Raw genomic sequence first — 8,475 nt, 5'->3', positions numbered from 1 at the left:
TTTTATGTGCTTTAATAGAATTTTGAGTTGTATGCTTGGTTATAAGTTATAAGTTTTTGTATCAAATATCAAATGCCACATTAAAAATTTCTCACTCAATTCAAAACTATTTTCAAAACTCTTTTACCAAACAAATTTTTCACACTAAAATCATAATTTCAAAACTCACAAATTCAAATACAACTCATACTCTCAAATCATAATTACAAAGTTCTACCATACGTAACCTTAATTTTTTTAATTATTTTTGTTTATGAAAACGAAAAATTAAAACATAAGAATAGAGTAATGTTATATTTTACTAGATTTTTTTTACCAATAAATACAAATGTAATACAGATATTATATTCGAGAAAAGTCTATTTTTATAGAAAATTTGTACAAAAAATATAACAATATCATTTTTTAAATAAAATACATTTTTATGAATATTTTGTTTTGAAGTAAAATATTAATGTTGAATCAGATCGGACTCGGGGTCGTGACAAGCAACAACACCGCCCCCCCCCCCCCCTCTTTTTTCCCAAGTTTGTGCAATATGGTTTCATTTTCCTTGTTCAAATTTCAAAATTTATTTTCAAATCAAGATGGTGAGCCTCTCTCTCAAAAATTAATTTTGTTTAAAAAAAATTCATGTCTTCTCAAAAATTGAATGAATTTGATTATTAGTTGGAAAAAAATAAAAATAAAATTTGTATGATAATTGAATTCTACAATATTTGTATGTCTCGAAATCACTAACAAATTTTAAAAGTAAACCAATGTTCAAATTAAAATACTTGAAATCAATAAAAATTTAATTATACAACATTTAGCAACTATATAATAGTAAAAAAGAGAGGTAATTATCAAATTAGGTGTTGATTTCCGACCACACAACCAAAAAAGAGAACTTAGCTGGAGAGTACCAGCAGAATAGATTAAACCCAAACAATAGATTAAGCCCAAACAACCTATCGCAGAAAGATAAGACTCCCGCGGTGGTTCGTCCACCGGGGCACTCCGACGATCAAATTAGTAAAATATCTCTTAAAGATAACCAATAGTGCTTAACTCACTAGACAGAGTATAAAAGACATACCTTAGATCCATGAGGGTGCCTTTCTTTTATAGCCAATATGTCCTAGTCCCAATAGGACCCTAGCTTCTATAGACTTTGGATTACTGCTAATCCTGGACTCCCAGTAGGATTGGGATAAACTCTCTAAGAGTCTTATGTTTATCCAAACTGAAGTCCTCTTCCATTCTAGGACTCTCGTCCCTTACCCCGGATTCCGGTATCTTCGCAGATAACCTCGACCTAGCCGAGATTACCTCGACGTCATGACCAAAACACGTGGCACGTCGGCTGACACTTCGGTGCCACGTCGGCCACATGTTATCATTAAAAATTATGTCCTCACAATATATGAAATTTTAGCAACTAAATTATACCAAAAATAAAATTTTGAAGCTAAATAGTAAACCAACCAATTATACAACTACAGTTTGGCGGCAATTATTTATTTATTTGTTTATTGTTTTTGGGGGCATAATTTGGTTACTATAGGTTCATGTATATTTGATAGTTACATATTTTATTAGGCTGACATCTCTTTTAATAAGATTAAAAAATCAAAATTAATACATATGATATGAAAATACAAAATAAAATAAACATTTCAATATAAAAAAAATGACAATATCATTTTTTTATTTGTATAATATATAAATTTATGATGAAAAATAGATCAAGTCATATATGAATTAAAATTCTAAATACGTAAAGGGTAATTATGTCAAACTTATTTTATATTTTTTCCAAATTTTAGGCAAATTCAATTTAATTTACCCTTCAATTTTTGAGTAGACATGATTTTTTATTTTTTTAACAAAATCTTAATTTTGAAGGAGGGGCTTATCTTGATTTGAAAATGAATTTTGAAAATTCAAAAAGGGAAATGAAACCATATTGCAAAAACTTCAAGGAAAAAAAAAAGAAGCTATACAGTGTTGTTGCTTGTTACGGCACTGTGCTGTGACAGCGTGGCCCCTGATTCCTAAATTTATATTGATTCTATACTCATATAAAAAAGTTTAATAAAAAATTTAATAAATTATTTAAAATAAAATCTGATAAAAAATTTAATAAATTATTTACGATACGTAATATTTTCCCTCATTGTTATCACCGGAGTCAAGGTCCAAGACATCACAATTTATAATTCCAAAGGTCTACAAATCCTAAAATCACTTTGATAATGAAAAATACTTGGACCCACGAGTTGTGACCCTCACAACCCGCAAATAATTTGTGACTTCTCGTTATGTGTTTTTTTTTTTTTTTTTTGTACTTGAATAAAAAGGAGGTTCTGTAGGGCATCACGATCTCCGTAGGCCCAAGCTCTGAGATAGCCGGTTGCCAGCCTGATTTAACCCAACTCACAGGAAGGGACCTACCACCGAGGTACCAGTGGAACTCATCAACCGCCCCAGCCATGGACAAGTTTTGATCGGAGTACAGCACGAGGTCTCCGTAGAGAGGCCCTGGAAATCCTAGGATTTTCGCGCCCCAAAAATCGAACTTGACTCATTGCTGTGGAAAGGCAATGCCTTCACCACTAGGCCACCACCCTCGATGGTTCTTGTTATGTTTTTTTTTTTTTCTTTTTTTTTTCTCTCTCTCCTCTCTCTCCCTCGCAAAATGTGTGGGGGGTGTTGGAGGTCTCTATCACAACAACTTTGATAATATCCATAAAATACAAGATGGGGCCTCACACACATACAAACAAAAAAATATATCATTGGCTTTGTTTGGAATATGAGTTAGTTTTTTGACTTTTTAATAAAAAAACCTTGTTTGATATATGTTTTTTGACTTTTTTTTTTATTTTTGTGAAAAAAAAAAAATTATAATTTAAATATGATATTTTATCTTATTGATATTTTAATTTATTTTATCTATTTATAACTATTTTAATGGAAAAAAAATCCCAGAAAAGCCATAGGCCAAGCGAAGGCATAGTGAGATCCAACCCATAGTCCTGATCATGATACAATATTTTTTTTAAGGAATAGCATATTTAGAAAAATATTTTTAAATTAGTGATAAACGTCACAAATAATAAACAGTAAAATTATAAATTTTTTATATATCACTTGTATTAATTTTGATTGATTTATTGTCAGAATTTTTTATTAACAGAATTATGGAAAAAGTTAAATTTCGAACTGTTCACCTATACAATAATAAAATTATCTAAATTATTAATTGAAATAAAATTTTAACATTATTAAAAACTGTTAATTAACTTGATGATTTATTAATAAAAGGATCTATTTATTATGAAATTATAAACCTTGAGAGACATAATATAATTTCTAAAATCACAGGGGATAATTTATAATTTAAGTAAACTTCAGGAGTATGTTTGTAATTTACCCTTTAAAATATGAATAAAAATTTTATTTAATATGAAGGATTCAATTTATTTATTTATTTATTTTGGATGGAAACATCAATCAAGACAATCAAAACGAGTGCAAGCACAGAACAAAAATAATGTAGGCAAGCAACATCACTCCAATTGATAATTTCCTATTCAAGCATAAATTTGTGTGAAAATTTGAGTAATGGCAGAATTATAAATTTGAAAGCAATAATACGACGGTTTAAAATTTTTTAGTAAACATTGGAAGTCTCTCTTTATTTAAGTGAAGAAAAAAAAGAGAGTATAAAACTCAATTTGATACTCATTTCGTCTCATTTTATTTGTCAATTTTTTATTTTGGGATATCCCAAAAAAAATAGGGAAATTAGTATTCAGTGTATAATTTAAAAAATAATTTCAAGACAATGATAAATTTTATTAATATTAATAATTAAATTCTTAAATTTTTTTCATCAATTTATAATATTTTTGTGAAAATACAACTGATAGGTAATTTCCTCAAAAAAATTTATCCATTTTGAAAAGTCAAAGTATAAAACGTGTAGGTTTAAAAAATTATCCCTTACAATTAGTTATAATTATATTTGAAAGTGAGGAATAATTAGGCTATTGTTGAAATTAATGACTTAAAATTTGAATCCTAATGTATTTATTACATATTTCCTTAAAAAGTGAGAATAAATGCCTATACCTTTCTTCTTAGGACCTCCACTTCTTTGAATTCTCACCACTAAAATTGATCATTTCCTCATTTTTTTTTTGGACTCACACCATAATCTCAAATACACCTTTTAACTCTCACCCTCGACACTTTTTAATCGACAGCCTCATCTCCAACTCCGGCAATCCATCTCCCTTAGGCAACCCTCCCACAATCCTCCTCTTCCATTAGAGACCCTTATTGAGCCGCTCTTCCTCACCGGCAACTCTTCTTCTCGCTCGAGCCCAAAATCAAAATTCTCCAACAAGACTCTGGTGGTGTTTGGGAAGTTTGGGACTTGGGTTTTTTTTTATTTTTTTTCACAAAAAAGACAAGTTTTTTGCAAAATCAAAAAAAAAAACACATCCAAACAAAATATCACATTCAACCTTATAATCATTTCACTTTTTATCTCACAAACATCACATCTAACCACAAAAAAATCCAACTATCTTCCCAAACACAAAAAAAAAAATTCTATAATAATATCCTATAACTAAAACAACCTACATAAAAACCACTTCCCAAACACCCACTCTAGCATGGTGAAGACCGAGGCAGCAGACGGCGAGCTTATGGAAAGAAGCCCAGCCACTGAGAGAGGTGGCGGAGGTAGCAGTGGAGGCGGTGGCGGAGAGGAGATTGAAGACCATAAAGGGAATTGTGTTAGGAGCATTTGATTTTCCAACAAATGGTGTGAACGAGAGAAGAGAATTTAGTGCAAATGCAAAGGAGTCTAGCCAAGTTTTGAGGATCGTCTTCAAACTTGAAGAAAATGTCAAGAACAACGCCCTCAGAGAGCTTTGAAAACACTGTATCAGTCATTTTCGTTACAAACAAAGAAATGGGTATTGATACAAATTTTTGATTGTTCTGTTTTTCTAATGGATTTGTGAGATGCGTATAAACTATTCTTGGACTTATTGTTCATTTTGTATTTTTTGAAATTTAAGATGGATAATGGTGGTGAGTGGGGATGTTGGTGGTGGTTGGTGAGTGGAGGTGTTGGTGGCAAGAGGTGATGTTGGTAATGGCAGCAAAGGTCGGTAATTGGAGTGGGGATCGACGACTGGAGGTGATGGAGATGGTTGGTAGGATTAGGGTTAGGGTTTGGGGAATTAGAATTACAAAGTTAGGAATAGGGTAAAATTAGAATTTTATGTTTGGACAGAAATTTAAAAAAACAAAATATGTGGGGAGTCTTAAAAAAAAAAGGTAATGATAAATAGCAACACCCTTGAAAAATCAAAATATAAAGTGTAAGTTGTCAAAATTACTCTTTATAAATAATCAAAAATATATTTGAAAGCGGAAAAATAAAAGGGCAAATGTTAGAAATAATGGCTTTGAATTTAAATTTCAATATATTTATTTATTGTAGATTCACTTAAAAGTTAAAAAGTTTCAAAATAGATAAGCAAGTAAAGCCATAAACGAGTGGAGTTGAATTGAGTACTATATTATTTAAATATGACTTAAAAATTAGGATATTTATCAATAAATTTTATCTTACAAATAAATACTCTAATTAGTTCCAAATTTTGTCGGTTGATATGTTAAGTCTTATCAGTGGAGAGTTTCTTTTCGTGTGGTCTTATTTTAATTTTTGTAGTGTTTTGGTGGACAATTACACCTTTTTTTAGGGACTTTTTTTGATAAATCTCCTTTCTAAGAGTTTTATTCCATCTAACCTATATTCTTTTTTACTATTCCATTAGGTCCTATTTGAAGTAAAAAGACCAAAATATCCTAAATCTCTCATGCCCCCATTAATGTTAATATTTAATGTTGATTGTCATTATATTTTCACTTCAAAAAAAATGCATTAACTACACACCACTATTTAATGTTGATATATATTACTCACAAAAAATTAAGGCAGTGGCTTTGGTCCAGTCCAAGATCGGACTGGACCGTGCTGTTGGGCCCGTGGGGGCCCACCACGGGTCCCGTTTTGATAATTCGAACCGTTCAATGTGTAGAACTCGTCGAGTACTATATGCCTATAAAAAATCACGTTAATCGGATATCAATAGCTATATGAACAAAACAGTTTTTTTATCAACCGTTAATTGTTTCACCGTCCATTTTTTTTATACAAAACTGACTTGATCACATAGCTATTGATATCCGATCAACGTGATTTTTTATAAGCATGTAGTACTTGACGAGTTCTACACATTGAACGGTTCGGATTATCAAAACGGACCCAACAAATGGACCCTATGGGCCGAACTGGATGGGTCCAGTCTTGATCTTAACTTGAGACAAGCTGGACCCAAAAATTAAACATGGTTATTTATTAATTGTCATTATGTTTTGGTAGTTCCCATATATCCAAATGTTGACGTGATGACGTAAATGTGAATGTTTATATCAGATGATGTTGTGATAAAGGTGATATTAAGTTTCACATCAACATTGCATCAAATTACACAACCACAAGCCTCAACTTTGATTTGAATATAAACATGACGTGAATGTTCACACTAAAACATATGAATGTGAATATTCAAATGAATTCTGAAATATAGATGTTAACATTATGAACATTAACAAAAACATAATGACAATCAATAATGAACCATGTTTAATTTTTTGTGTGTAATGTATTTCGACATTAAATAGTGGTGTGTAGTTAATGTATATCAACATTAAATATAAGAGTATAAGAGTCTAAGAAAATAGTATAAATCACAAAAAAGTACCTTATGGAATAAATGTATAGTGGGTTATAAATTTTCTTTATGGACTTCTTGGGCTAGAACACTCCTAAATAGAATTTATCAATTAAAATCTCTTTTTATTAATGCGACAGATATGATATGATACTTTAATATAGCAAGTATTAATATGACACTCTGACAATGTGACACCCCCAAAAAAATTAAAAACTCCTCAGTGTATTTTTTTTTTTCAAATGTGATAACGTGACAAATATGATGTGACACTCCAAAACTTCTATTCTAAAAAAACTAAAAAATTCTTAGTGTATTTTTTCCAAATATAACAATGTGGCGGGTATGATGTGACACTCTAAAAAAAATTAAAAACTTCTTAGTATACTTTTTCCAAATATGGCTTGTGACGCTCCGACGTAGCGGGTACGATGTGACACTATAAAAAAAATTTAAAAAAATTGTGTACTTTTTTCAAATGTGACACTCCAATGTGGTAGGCATGGTGTGACATTAAAAAAACTCCATAATGTATTTTTTCTAAATATGACATTTCAATGTAGCGGGCAAATGAGTCATTACACATCTAAAAGGACTAAATGGATTATAAGAAAAAATATGAAACTATATGGATTACAAGTTCAAAACATAAGACTTATTGGTTAATTTTTTTATTTTATTTTTTATGATTTTCAAAATAAGTTCAATTTTAGTTTATTTATATAAGGAATCGATTTTAAACAAGTTGTATATGAGTATCTCGATTATCAAACCAAGTACCAAGCTGCTAATATTTAATTTGAATACTTAACGAGTCATAAAATGTGATCAAGTCTAACTTTATTATATAACGAATCGATTTTGAATAAAGGTTTAACAAGCCGAACAAGAATTTATTAAAGAGTAAATAATTTTGTGAGTAATTTTGTATAGCAATATTATAGCCACACACTTTTTTATAATATTTTGGGCAAATTACATTGGTAATCCTTATTCTTTGGTTCATATATTATTTTAGTCTATGTAATTTCAATTGAATCGATATTGACCATAAATTTATGATTTTATCTAAATTTAGTCTAGTTGGTTAAAGTGTTAGTGTATTTTTTATAAACAAAATACGCGATAGCGGCATGTCATGTTTTTATAAGTAAAATTATAAATTTGTTCAAATCAGTAAATTAATTTCAACTAACTCAGTGATTATTTTTCTTCAAAACCTCTAATTGGTGATATCAATTAGATCAAATTGATACAAAATTTAAAATTAAAAATAAAAATTGTGTAAATTAAAATTACAATAATTAAAATCACACAATAAACAAAATCCAAGAAATACCAATAGATCCCATACCTTGTCACGATAGGAAGTCTACTCCAATTATGAATAGATAGATAAAAATGTTTTAAAAAAGAGAGTAAATGTAGCCAACTCAACTAGGGCATTTGATGGTGTGAGGGTATTGAGTTCAATTCCTATAAAGAGAAATTGATATTTTTTATAGTAGTGATTTATTTATTTCTTATAAAAATAATTGGAAAAATTATAAAAAAAATTTAGAGCTTGAGTCATGTAACAAAATTAATCTTGAGTTTTTAATTTTGTCAATTTAAATCTTATACTTTGAATTTGTTTTCAAGATAAACCTTTTGTTTATTTTTGTTA

The sequence above is a fragment of the Camellia sinensis genome, chromosome 10 (assembly GCF_055761805.1).
Source record: "Camellia sinensis isolate YWXY chromosome 10, ASM5576180v1, whole genome shotgun sequence".
Classification (NCBI taxonomy): Eukaryota; Viridiplantae; Streptophyta; class Magnoliopsida; order Ericales; family Theaceae; genus Camellia; species Camellia sinensis.
Note: the sequence above shows the minus strand (reverse complement) of the source record.